The sequence below is a fragment of the Branchiostoma floridae genome, chromosome 1 (assembly GCF_000003815.2).
Source record: "Branchiostoma floridae strain S238N-H82 chromosome 1, Bfl_VNyyK, whole genome shotgun sequence".
In the NCBI taxonomy this organism is placed as follows: Eukaryota; Metazoa; Chordata; class Leptocardii; order Amphioxiformes; family Branchiostomatidae; genus Branchiostoma; species Branchiostoma floridae.
The window spans coordinates 25,559,832-25,573,143 of record NC_049979.1 but is presented as its reverse complement, the minus strand read 5'-3'; the positions used below and the strand labels follow the sequence as shown (position 1 = coordinate 25,573,143).

The following is a 13,312-nucleotide window of genomic DNA, read 5'->3' as shown; positions in this document are numbered from 1 at the left end:
AGAGAGGGTGAAAGAGAGGGAGGGAGAGAGAGAGAGGAAGAGAGGGAGAGAGAGGGGGAGAGAGAGGGAGAGAGGGGAGAGAGGGAGAGAGGGGGGAGAGAGAGTTTTGTGTTTTGTACATTCCGTCCTCAGCCGGTGGACACACTGCGTTCCAACAACGGAAACAGATGTCAGAAACCAGACAGTGGTTTGATCAGTCCGTCTCGCTCTCTCGGACCCTGAGACCAAAAGTAGCGGTGGAGGTTGCGGCTGGGACAGGGGGGAATGTTGGGAGACTGCCAAGGTCAAGTTCAACAACAGCTAGGAAAGGCCTGGAGTAGTCTGTCATCTATCTGCTCCCCCTCCTCTTTCCTCCCTTCAAAAAACACAACTTCAAAAACTAGAAAACTTTGCTTGATACTTTCTCTATAAATCATGTACGTTTCTATTTAAAGTATGTTAAATAGGAACAAGGGAGTGCATATCTGTGAGATATTGTTAAAGTTGTGACAAGAATGCAAAATAGGTAAAAAAAATAGGAAATGACTTGTGAATAAACGCTTGTCTTCCCCTACCCACTTGTCACTCTACCTGAAGTGCTTCTGAAGAAAGATTTAGCCACAACGAAGAAACAACTGGACATCGCGTGTCAAAAACTATAACGTTTTCCTCCAGTGATTTTCAGACTGTGGTGAGGTCAGTGGACCCGAGTCGGGAGAGGTTTTCTGTGCCTTGGGTCGGTGCCAAGCTCCGGTCTGGCCAGCCACAGCCGCGCGCACCGCCCAGTCTAGCGCTGACACTGGGGAGAAACAGATGGCAACGTAAACTGAACTTGAACCTGATCCTTCGTCCTGCGGGGTCAAGTCTGGAATGTCGTGATCGTGCCTGTTTTAGGCCCTGACTCGACAGGAGAGACGAGAGAGGGGGTACTGTGAGAGTATGTGCGAGGTTCGTATCTCCGACATGTTAGTGAACTTGGCAGCCAGGGTTAGAGCCTGGGCGCCGCCGACACAACTAACTCTGACAAGACCAAATACGGAGGGGAAGTTTAGCCATCAAAAATATGCTGACCTCTTCCTGGCATATCTTGATAGCAGAGAAATATGCTTTCTATCGCCTGACCTGTCACGTTACGCATTTGCTTGGTCTACCATTCCGCCTCTGTGTCCGTTTACTTTTTTAGCGGCCATGAACTTGAGAAGAGACCAACGCACGTTTTCAGTGACGATTACCGATAAAACTGGGGCATGAAACAAGAGATATTTTGAATTCTTCCGATGAATCGGACGTAAAGTTCGTTCTTGATACTGTGATAACATTACCTTGACCAAATGCCTTTAAACAATGCTGTGTGATAGGAAGCAGACAGCGAGAAGGCGACGGACAGAAAGACGAATGTCAAGGCAACTCACGTAGTTGAAGGGGGAGGGGGGCAGAAAAGCCACTGTCACGTCTGCTCTTTGTCGTTGCCCAATCCCACCACCTCCCCATCTTTGTTGTATTTTGTTGTTCTTCTTTACTGGTTTGTCAAAATGTTCTACCCTTTATGCTAGCTGACGTACTTTTGAAGGTTCCAATGCGTAGAATTTTCCTATATTTCTTCTAATTTTATCCGTCACACTTTCATCGTAAGTAAGTTTCAAAACTTTCAAAGTAGCACTTCTATCTTTCAACTTTCAATTTAGAACCTTTATGTGTTAAGTTTATCTAACATTCTATCATATTACCATTAGTAGATCGCACTTAGTAACATACGTCTTCGGGTATTCTCTTATTATGTTGTCAAATCGGTACAAACTAAACTAAACTAAAACAAATATTTTGAGAAAGGATAACAGACGCAGAGACCACATCAACACTAAGCTGTACTTACATCGCACCTTTAGAAGGGTCAGTCGGTTTTGGTGAGGCATTTGTGCGCCTAGAAACGGCAAGGTTCGGGCGTCCATCGTTTGAAGACTCAAAGATGGAACCGAATGACTGTGTCAATGTTCCGATAGTCAAATTTGCATCTCAGAATTGACAGTTCAGTATAGTTTAATAGCATATCAATAATGCTATAATCAAAAAGATATAATATTTAAAAAAAACACATTTTCTTCTTGAATGCTGGAGCTTAACATGTTATCTATATATGTAACCCTTGCATTTCTTTAAATATGAAGAATTCTTGAAGTATTTTTGTGAAAAAAATATCGTTTACATTTTGTATTTTATCCACGATAGCACTGGAGTGAGGTTCTATGAGTTTAGAATACAGTCAAACTTGTATCCGTTACCAGCTTTCCATCGTGAGGACCACTTGGCCAACGTCACCAATTTTAGCTTATTTATTTTTCCAATTCATGAACTAAGCATTAAGAATTCTGTCTATAGTAGTCACCTGCCTACTGAGGACATTTTTCACGTCTTTCAGAGTGGTCACTATGGAGGGAATTGACTGACATTTAGGTCGTCTTCCTTCTAAAGGTACCTTACAGAAACCGTGCCAGGTTCCATTGCAATTTAGCATTCTTGGAGTCTTTTCGATAATCGGATTACGTCAAAACAGATACAAGCAGATTAGCGCCATATCTTTCATTGGTAATTATAGGATACTTCCTAATTCGATCATCTAAGGTAAAACTCGTGAAAATGGCCTCAGAGCAGTTTGCGAGCTACGAGCTGTAGCCCCTGAATATGGCATACGATACAATTGTAATAAATGTACCACTGTTCTTCTCTTTCAAACTGTAACAAAAAATATTCTTTTTTTTCTTCAAATAAGGCAAAAAAAGTAAAATGCGAAATGTTGAAATATGTTACGTTTATCTTCTGGTTTTTGTCTCTTTACATTTCAATGTTCATTTCATGGGTGCAAGGCGTTTTTTTTTTACACAGCTTGTTCTTGTAGTACGAGGAAGAATTTTGTAGTAGAATTGTAGCAATACACATGCACCTGAACAACTTTTTGTTTTGATCGAATTTGGTCTCTTTGGGCATCAAGGTAGATCCGTTTACATAAGATTCCCTTCATAAAGTCCATATAATGTGTAAATATTAAGAACCATATCTCTCCACAAAATGTGAGTTGTACGTTTTTACTCAGGTTTTGGTAAGGAAAATTCACGCTAACAGGAAACAGCTCTCCCATGTAGTATCATAGCGGCTAAAATGCAAAAATACGTCTAAATACTGTGGTATATTTCTTTATTAGTTTGACTTGTCTGTACAAAATGTAAATATCAAAATTCAAGACACTCAAAGCTTCTCATACTCCATACGCTACGTTACATTAACGTGAGGTAACTCTACATTTTCGTACCATATAGATATACGACTATTTTTTTGTTGGCTAGTATTGTTTTGGCAGATTAATATTCACTGTGTTGCTTTCCTGTAGACCAAGTTTGTATTAAGTTTCTGGCTTACCTTTACCAAGTAGAAGTATGCCACTTTCCTATCTATAAACAAAAGGAAGACGACTCCCCAATGTTTGTTTAAAGAAATCCAGATATCAGTTAATATTTCAGTAACTTCGCACTCATAGAGAAATTGATAACTTTTGTCAATCAACATGATACATTGTTTTGATTTTTTCTGCAGCATAAGAATATATTCTATCCCTTTCTTTTATTGTAATACTATTGACAGAGAGTAATACAATGTGTCCCGTGTTTGGGTCTCATTATCTTGTATATCTGTTTTAGAATTTGGAAAAGGAATTGAAGGACTACTTTCGATGATTTAATATCTTGCTGTATATTGGGCAATTTTGTTGATAAAACTATTCAAAATATATAAAGAATTATCGCTAAGCAAACTACTACAGACCCCCGGTAATGAATATTTTCGTTCAACTTTTGAAATACTATAATATTCTAAAATCAAACAAAACTTTGTGGTGGCAATATGATAAGATAGCGCCAAATGTCACAATCGAGGGGTTATATGCAAACACATTAGTCCGGCTAAGGTTAACTAAGCTCCGTGTTGAACATTTTGACGGTCAGACTGTATATTCGATCCTTCAGTAATATCCTGTGCTAGACACAACAATTTGGCTACTCTGGTTTTGGTTTGCGCATGACATGTCTTAAAACACAGTAAACAGACTCTAGCACACATAGACATACGCACAAGCAAATATTACACACACTCACAAACACACTCACACACTCACAAACACACTCACACACACAATCACACGCACTCACAAACACACACACAATCACACGCACTCACACGCACTCACAAACACCCTCACACACTCACAAACACACTCACACACACAATCACACGCACTCACAAACACACACACAATCACACGCACTCACACGCACTCACAAACACCCTCACACACTCACAAACACACTCACACACACAATCACACGCACTCACAAACACACACACACACTGACACACACTGAAACACACACTCGGACAGAGAGAGAAAGAAAGAGGGAGAGAGGTGGGAGATATCACCATATTAAATAAATACCAAACCTATCTACATCGACTCAACTTATTTCAAATAACATGAACTGACCAATTGTTCGGGCGCTATCTGGTTCTTAATGTTTGCGATATGTCCAAATTCGTCCGTTTCTTGTCAACTGAAGTCTTTTTCGGTGTCACATTTCTTAAACTGACAGGACGAAACGTATGAATAACAACTTAAGTGAAGGAAAGGAAAACACTTTCAAATCAACTCCCGAATCTGGCTTGACCCCTGCAGTTTTAAACTTTTGAACATACATTTACTTAGATTAAGAATAGTTCATAAGTCTTTTGTTTGTGTTTTTTTGTGTGTGCAAACATAGGATAACAAAATGATATATCACCCTAAAAGACAAGAAATAGTACCAAAATCGACAATAGTTTTTTTGTTATAGCGTTGTTATGCCTTATGGAAGAAATATTTTTGTCTAGTTGATATGAAAAGCCAATTCAACCGCAAAAGTCAGCCACAAAATGTACAGTGGGTGACAACAATGTCGGCATGGTGCGGTGCGTGTAAGCATCCCTGCGTAGGTTTTTTCTCTTGTGGTCTCTGACCAGTTTTGGGTGAAGTAACATAACCTCCTCCAAACGTTGCCTAATCTGAAATGATGTAAGAAAAAGGTACGAGAAGAAACGGATACAAAGGAAACAATTCATCCTGTTAGGTTTCGATTGTCTTTCTTTCCTTTTTTAGAGTCTATCAAAATCTCTTGGCTTATTGGAATAAAAAGCAGAAGTGGTGTTAGAATATTACTTTTTTTTGTTTACCTTTCATCAAAATGTGGAACACGAAAACAACTAACGATAGATAAATAAATAGATAAGTAAGTAAATAGATGTAAAACGGTTTCAATGGAAAATTTCTTCTGCTAGCTTTAGAGTGACTGAGTGTATCTTTTTCACTCACATTTTCATTGAAGAATTTTGCCTTTTATTTTCTTGTATTTATCTACTTGTCATTTGTTTCTCCTTGCTGTTTGAGTGGGTTATTTAGACCACATCTGATGGACGAACATCATTTGTTTCTTACACTCATTTATTTGTTCTTTCGTTCAGATTAAGCTCATTCCACAACCTGTTTCGATTATGCGAGAGATGGAATCATGTTTCTTTACACATATTATTACGTTAACATCGTATAAACTGTAAATGATTTGAATTTACTTTTTACCTAAATGCAGTGTGGATATACTGGTAGTCTGCAAACTCATTGCAATTACATATGAGTATTAGAATAAGTATAACACAGACAAAATAGCTTCAGTGGCACTTTAAAAAATGCTAACAATACCATTCGTTTGGTTTGTTTGTTTGTTTGTTTGTTTGTTTGTTTGTTTGACTTGTATCCTGGTCTTCCCAAAATGACGATGCATCGAATTATGCGTTTTATATTGTTTCCTCAATTTTTCATCATCTTCTTTTTATAAGACAATAAGATAGTATGGTACATAGCCATGTCCTGTGCGTATGATGGATGCTGCTCAGAATGTGGCGACTCGTTGATTCATTGGTTGGTTGCTTAGCTGATTGATCGATTGATAGGTTAAGTTGATAAACTACTAGTGGTTAGGTTTGTTGAAGGCTGAATTGAATAAACGACTTTTGCTGTTTACATCTGTTTGCACGCTATCTCACATTATGACTACCTGTACGTACCTCAAAAATGCAAAATCATATGGCTATAGAAAATACATTTTACGCAATACCAAAGTAGACGTAAAGTTGCATTTTTCACCAAATAATGGATTTCCCTTCCAAAATCTCTCTCACCCCTTACGACCTTCAAGAATTTAAACCTGATTTGAAAAGTTTTAATTAGATGAATGCCTCTACACCACATGCCAGTACTATGCGTTACACCACATGCGTTGAGCTAACCACAGGACTAAGCTATGTAAAGATAACAAAAGTTACGACACCGCAAATCCATAGGAACTTAACAATGTTTACATAGCGATATTCTAGCTATATGTACACCACGTAAACAACTACACGGTCATTCAAGCGAACGTGCGTTTGAATGAGATAATTTTATTACACCTTGTTTATGGCTAACCACATTTTTACAACTCTCCCGCCGTGGTTCCTATGGTACGCCCAGTGGGATTGGTCAGGCAGTAAAAAAGAAAGTTTACGACTTTAATGAACGGGTACACCCCAAAATGTGTTGGTAAATGTTTAGATGTTCCCCTTAAAATTTCTCAAGGGAGCAACTATTTTTATATATCATTTCCCTCTCAGAATATGAGAACGCTGACCTTATGTTTATAAATATACAAAAAAACTAACCAATGTTCCAATTGACACCTATGTTTCTATATGTTTTCTTTGATGAAAAAAAAAAACTTTTTTGCGAAGCATGGTCGAAAATATTTCCTCACTATTGCAGCAAATATTTTGCTCTTTGCTAGTGGTCTACTGTATCTAGATATTTCCAAAAAAAGACGTACTGTGGTAAGCAAATTGAGTTTGAAAAACTAGTGAAAGAAGAATATAGTGTAATTTATGATGTACAGCTGGTTATGGGTTATGGGCAATTTAAAAAGATAGTTAATAAGACTAGTACAGTTTGTTTGAATTGGTGTCTGTTTCAATTCCACTTGTTTCTTTTGCATGTGTAGGGGGTCTGGGGCAATGTCCTCTAAACGTATGACAATACTTCAGTCCAATGAATATTAGACGAACCATTCAAACGAGTTCGGCTACACACAAAATAAAGTATCGCATTATATTTTTATTTATTTATTTATTTATTTATTTGCAAATTCATGCCCGAAGGCTAATTGCAAGGGTACAGACAGTAAAAAAGTAAGAAGTGTCTTTTCTATACAGCTATCTATGTACATGATTCAACATTGTTTACTGGGAGGTTTGACTTCTTCTTTGGAGGCAGTGGCTGATGAAAAGTCCCACGTATTTAATGACTAGTGGGTTCTGTGATTTTAACAGGAATATAGCTTTTTGGAGGTCTACCAACTGGTGAAAAGTTGGAAATATTGTATTGATTGTGTCAAAAAGGTTGTTTCTTCCATCCTCATTATATAACTAAACCGTATGCTAGGTAAACATCCAGATGAGGAAAAAAAGGGCAGTCACAGAAAATGATTATTTCACATCCAACAATATTTTTCTGCCGTAAAATATGATATGTTGTATCGCTGCCTTTTCATGATCTTGTCGATGTAATCTTAATATCATTTCTATGATGACACTAAAGACAAAGAGAATAAGTGCCCATACTATGTATTTGCTCTAAAATATGACTTAGGACCGTAAAGGAATTCATAAATAAGCACCCACATATTTTCTATATTATTTTGTCAAAACGTGAGGATTGTGCTACAGCTATCTTACTGTTGTGTACCGAACTATATTCAGATATGCCCAACTATTTTTCTATTAATTATGACATAAGTGTGGTTTACGTTTGTTCATTTTTTAGTACTTTTGTATATTTATGTGTGCAAAATATCAGTAAACAGTACCATTTCAACAATATTTTGATAAAAAAACTACTGCATGAAACCATCACTACTTCCAATTAAATGGTGTGAGACGTGCAAAATTATTGTATTTTTACATCGCTATTTATATTGTTGTTATTTTCTCACTTCTGACTTGGTACCGTTTAAAGCATTTCTGATGCAGACTGCGATTTCTTGTATCATTGTTCCTTTTTAGACTTTCTTGTTAGGCGTTTATAGTTACATTTGTATGTGCAATTGCACAAAAACTCAATGGTATTTTCCTCTATAACAAAGACAAAACAAAGACGTTCAAAATAATTCATTTATTCTATGTATAACGCTATACAATAAGCAATTGCAAACAAACTTTTAGGTATGCGAAATTCAGGAATATATGGCAATAGCCTATCATGTCAGTTTGAATAGCGGCTGATACAATTGAATTACTCCATCCAGAGAATGACTTATTAGTAACACCAGGAGAGCTGAATGCCAGACTATACGTCTAAGCATGCTTTCCAGTGAATACGTCTTAGGACTTACCCAGTCATATACATCTTAGGATTTATTCCATCAGTGCACCCGTATCCGTACACATATCTTACTTCCTTTCTGTGGCATTCCAGGACAGTGTAAGTCACAAACTAAAAGTCCGTCCCATAATTCCATTCAAATGCTGAATATGATTTCAACTCAAAGACAAGGATGTGTTTCCTTATTCTACACATTCTGATTGACATTTTGATTGACAGCAGAGTACATAATGAAAAGCATTATTGTTTCATGTAGAAAACATGGCAATCGTTATACCTATCGTAGCGAAGACACTGGTTTGTATGTATTTCACTCTTTTTCCTTGTTTGTGTGTTTTCTATTCGTTTCTTCCTACTGTTTCCTTTACATTGTTTCGCCCACCCAATTTTTCTTACTCTGTCACTGAAACTTTCAATTAAGTGCAAAAAGTGAAAGTGCAGGACAATTACACTTGTTGGGTGCTAATGCCCAGACAACTTTTACTTCTTGTTATTTCTTAATTAGAAAAAGTTCAGCGTCATTTCTGGATGAGTTTTTGATATTGTAGCTATCATTATCTTGTAATCTGTGGAAGAATCCAATTTGTTTCTACTTGCTCGACTTGCCAAGATGTGATCTGTCACTTGTACATTTTATCACAAAAGTTTTCTTCGTATGAATCACTTAATCGTTTTTCGTTTATCTCTTTTGGTTTCAAAGTAGGAGGCATTAATGAAACTTTCTCTCCAGTGAAAATATCTCCACAAACCATTTTATTACTTATCAATACACGATTCTTATTCGGTACAAAACTATGTTAAAAAATCCCATGTTGACTGTATGAATTGTTATAACTATATCACTATATCAATGTTTGGTGTGTGTATAAAAAAAGTGTCATTGGAATTTAGTTTAAATGGTTGGACTACAACACAGTCTTACGTGAAACAAGAACTGGGGAAAGTTTCCTACGGAAAAGTTCTTATGTCCCCACCTGAGAATTGCGCCCAAGGAATATCCAAGAAATTTTTTTCTTTCGAAATTCCTTTACGGCTGCACCAGGAAATAATCAACAAAACAACAGACAAAGTTCCCCTGTATTTTTCCTAGAGTCTCCTGCAGGTTTGAGTTTACAAGAAAGGTGTCAAAAGAAAGGTGTATGTAATATATTTGATCACACATGGAATACTTCCATCGCTGCTTCTGTCTCTGTGGTGTCTCGCTGTGGGGATAGGCAGTGATAGTGATAATAGGAGGGAGGTGTAACATTAAGATAAGACACGAAATGAAAGATTACTTAATTTCGGAACAATTCGCTGATATAGACAGGGCGGACGGATGATACACTGATAGGAGTACATCACTTTAACTGATACAGAAGTTGTGTGTATCTCCTTGCCCTTTCTAGCTTAATGCATCTGTTTGATACTTTACATCAACTATACTTTACAAGTTAATACTTTGCCATTTTGCTTATATGTATAGTGACAGTTTTTGTACATGTCATGGTGTCTTTGTATTATTATTATTATTGTTATTAACAATAAGTTGACAGCGTTGGGTATCTGAAATTTTAGTCTTAATTTTCTGGTATGGTATTCTATTAAAGGTGGAAAATGAACTTTGAGGAAGCTCTCTAGTAATTCTTAATAGTATTTTGTATGGGAAGCAGACATGTGATAATAAATTCTCTTACCGTTCTCCATCTTGTAAGGTGCTAAATAGTATGACTTCCCGAAGTGGTATGTTGTTGCACGATTTGTTCCATGTTGAAACGATATGAACGCCACTGTAACAAACTGTACGTAGACCTCCAGTGATTAGATATTTTACTACAAACATTTCAATGCGGCTTTACTTTTTGTATTTCAGAATGCCCGTGCCACAATGAAGAGAAAGGAAGAAGATGCGAAAAATACTCAGATGCCATCCTGTGTGTTACATAGTTCCAACGTATTTCATATATACCTTGTTGTCTCTACTTGACGTTGACCCTACCATCTTGACCCTGAACCTTTACAAAATTTCTCAGAGAAGGCCTAAACAAAGTGGTTGTTAGGATGACCTTGATCCTGTGACGAACTAGAGGTCAAGTTCAGGCAGTGTCAGTTCATCCACGCCAGCTGTTGTAGCGTACTAACTCACGTAGACATCCTTTGTGTATATATACAAGCGTGCACAACAACGGCAGGAAAGATGGACTGCCAAAATGGTCTCAAAATAGGACGTTTCCCAAATCTCAGCATCTGTGCAAGTGTGTGGAGAAACAACAACATCCCAGGTGTGACAACAACGTTTCTAAGTGGTATATCAGTTGCATATTAGTAGCCTTAACTACAAGAATTAAAAGCAGAGCATATGTCTGTCCCTCCCATGTTTGCGACTGTAACATTTTTGTTTCGTATATCTAGGTTCCTGTGTGTGGGTTATGTTTGTATGATCCAAAAATCACGATGTACGCCTGGAAAGCCACTAGGATGAGAGTAGAATGTAAACATGACACTTATGTCCGATATATTATTGTGTCTTCTTTTATAATGTCTGATGTGGAATGTATGAAAATATGAGACAGTTTTCATTCCTGTAGATTCCATACATTGCACACAATATTCCCTTGTGTATATAGAGATCAAACGAACAAGGAAACAAGTGCAAGAAAAACATACTTACAACCCTATATCCATAATCTTGACAATGTCCAGTAGATGCACATTGAATAGTTATTGGTAGTATGAGTTAAACCTATTGTTTATGTAACTTAAACATACAAAATTACAGCGAACGAGATTGCTACAGAAATATTTCCAGAGACTCCCTGAACAAGACCAGATAGCTGTAGAAAAACAAGATTCTACAAAGGCTGGCATACCATCATAATTGTGTAGAGTAAGGATGAATATGTCAATATCACAATCAAATCGTACCTCGTACCTGGATGTATTTGATACTAATCGTTTATCATTTGCGTACGCCGCATCCGTAGGTGTCTCGTCCTCCCGAACAATCTCGCCAAATTATTTATTTTTAATCGCAGGAATTTCCACATCCCCCGGATTCCTGACATAGCCATACATCACACCAATCAAATTCAAGTTTAGATCGCTTCATTTTGGATTCTCCGATATTTGTTGGGTTTGAAATCATCAACATGAAAAATGAAGAAACTGCGGATTTTGTGACAAATTTCAAGTCAGCTTGCTTGTTAGACTTTCCTGATTCCATGGTAGTATATCATTCTTCTAAACTTCAGTTTTAAACGGACAAAAACTTGACATCGTCCAAATATCTGCTCATGTATGTCTCAGAGTTTCTTACATTCAAAAATAAACTGTGGAATGTTTGGTATGACAAAAATGTACAAACTACTGTATTACTTCTTGGAATGGTTTGACTAAAAACAAATTCCCTATGAATATCTGTCAACACTAAAATGAACAATAACACTACGATATGACCTACTAAGGAGGTTGAAAAGGGCCTCCTTGGACCTACTAACAGTGATTAGAAGCTATCTAAGGTTCATGAGTTGCGAATCAAACACATCACAATGCGTAACCGGTGGGTGTAGACTGAAACTAGCACGCAATTGACCTTCGCAATTCCATGTTTACACAGATAACGTTTTATACATGTTTTTTTACCTCGACACAACAATTTTCCCTGGCTTATTTCCTACATGGATATCATTGTGTGGTTCTTTTGAAAAGATTATAGTTCTTCTAAAGCACATGTACATGTTTGGATATGTACATGGTGAGGTGGACACAAGGTGGGGAGGGTATTTTTTGCCGCCATTTTAGAATGGACAGAATAGAAGGTCTATGAAAAGCCCTCCAAAACACACATGTTAAAATGTCAAATAATCGTTCCCCCTTTCTCAGATGACACTTATGTGTGTCCCCTTATGCTTTCAAATTTCATAAGGAATAAAAATGTGTGATACAAGTCTAATCTGGCATAAGTTTTACAGATGAAAAATGTATCTCACTTGTGTCAAAACTAAACATCACAGAATAACAACAACCTCAACAACTAATTTCTATTTTTAGAATAGATATACACTATCCTTAAGATAGAATTGTGGCATGCAAGCAAGGTTTAGGAATATGAGTTTAACAGAAAACTATATATTCTGCAGGAGGGAACGTCACCCAACAGGAAATCATAACATGCAATGTTTTGATGTCAGAAATATGAAATTATTAATTTGTGCAAGATATCAAACAACGATGAGGACATGGGTGCTATAAAGCTGGGATTAATGTGATAGATTCATTGGTTACGGTGAGGTTTCAGTCCATGTCTCGGTAACACATAAGGGATATGCGACAATGCACACACAAATCCACAAAAACAACACCAGTAAAATACATCACTCCAACAATGTTTACACAAAATCATAGACTGGAAGAAAATAGTGTCCAGGGCATTGCAATTGAATGTAAAGAACTACATATTTTTATAAAGATATTGAATAGTTTGATTTCTGTGTGTTGTGAGGAAATCTTAAGCAAAACATGCTATTCTGAAAACGGCTACCAAAAACAAAAGACAGCAAAACGAGCTATTTCCTTCTCTTGCTTGAATTTCATGTAGTAAACAGGATGTAGTTCCAGCCATGCTAGATATCTTCAAAAATGTTTGCTATACATATTGTTGCCATTGGGACAGGGTAACGTTACATTCATAGAAGAGAAACCACTGACAAGAATTCATTTTTTTATTTGAGAGCTGAGAGCTGTCCACAACTGGATTAGCATATTCTTTACAAGGCCCACACCTCCAGTGTACAGTTGAAAACAAATTATCAGAAATGTAGGAATAACAACTAGTCACTACATTTCAAGGAATTACAGCAATAACCAACAGTA

General features: G+C 37.0%; 1 long non-coding RNA gene across 1 annotated transcript; it reads left to right on the top strand.

The window, feature by feature from the left end:
• The first annotated feature begins 613 nt into the window (after positions 1–613).
• Positions 614–10,954, top strand: LOC118430318. Its single transcript, XR_004832841.1, has 2 exons — positions 614–927; positions 10,314–10,954. It is a non-coding gene; the product is annotated as an uncharacterized LOC118430318 (long non-coding RNA).
• The last annotated feature ends 2,358 nt before the right edge of the window (positions 10,955–13,312 follow it).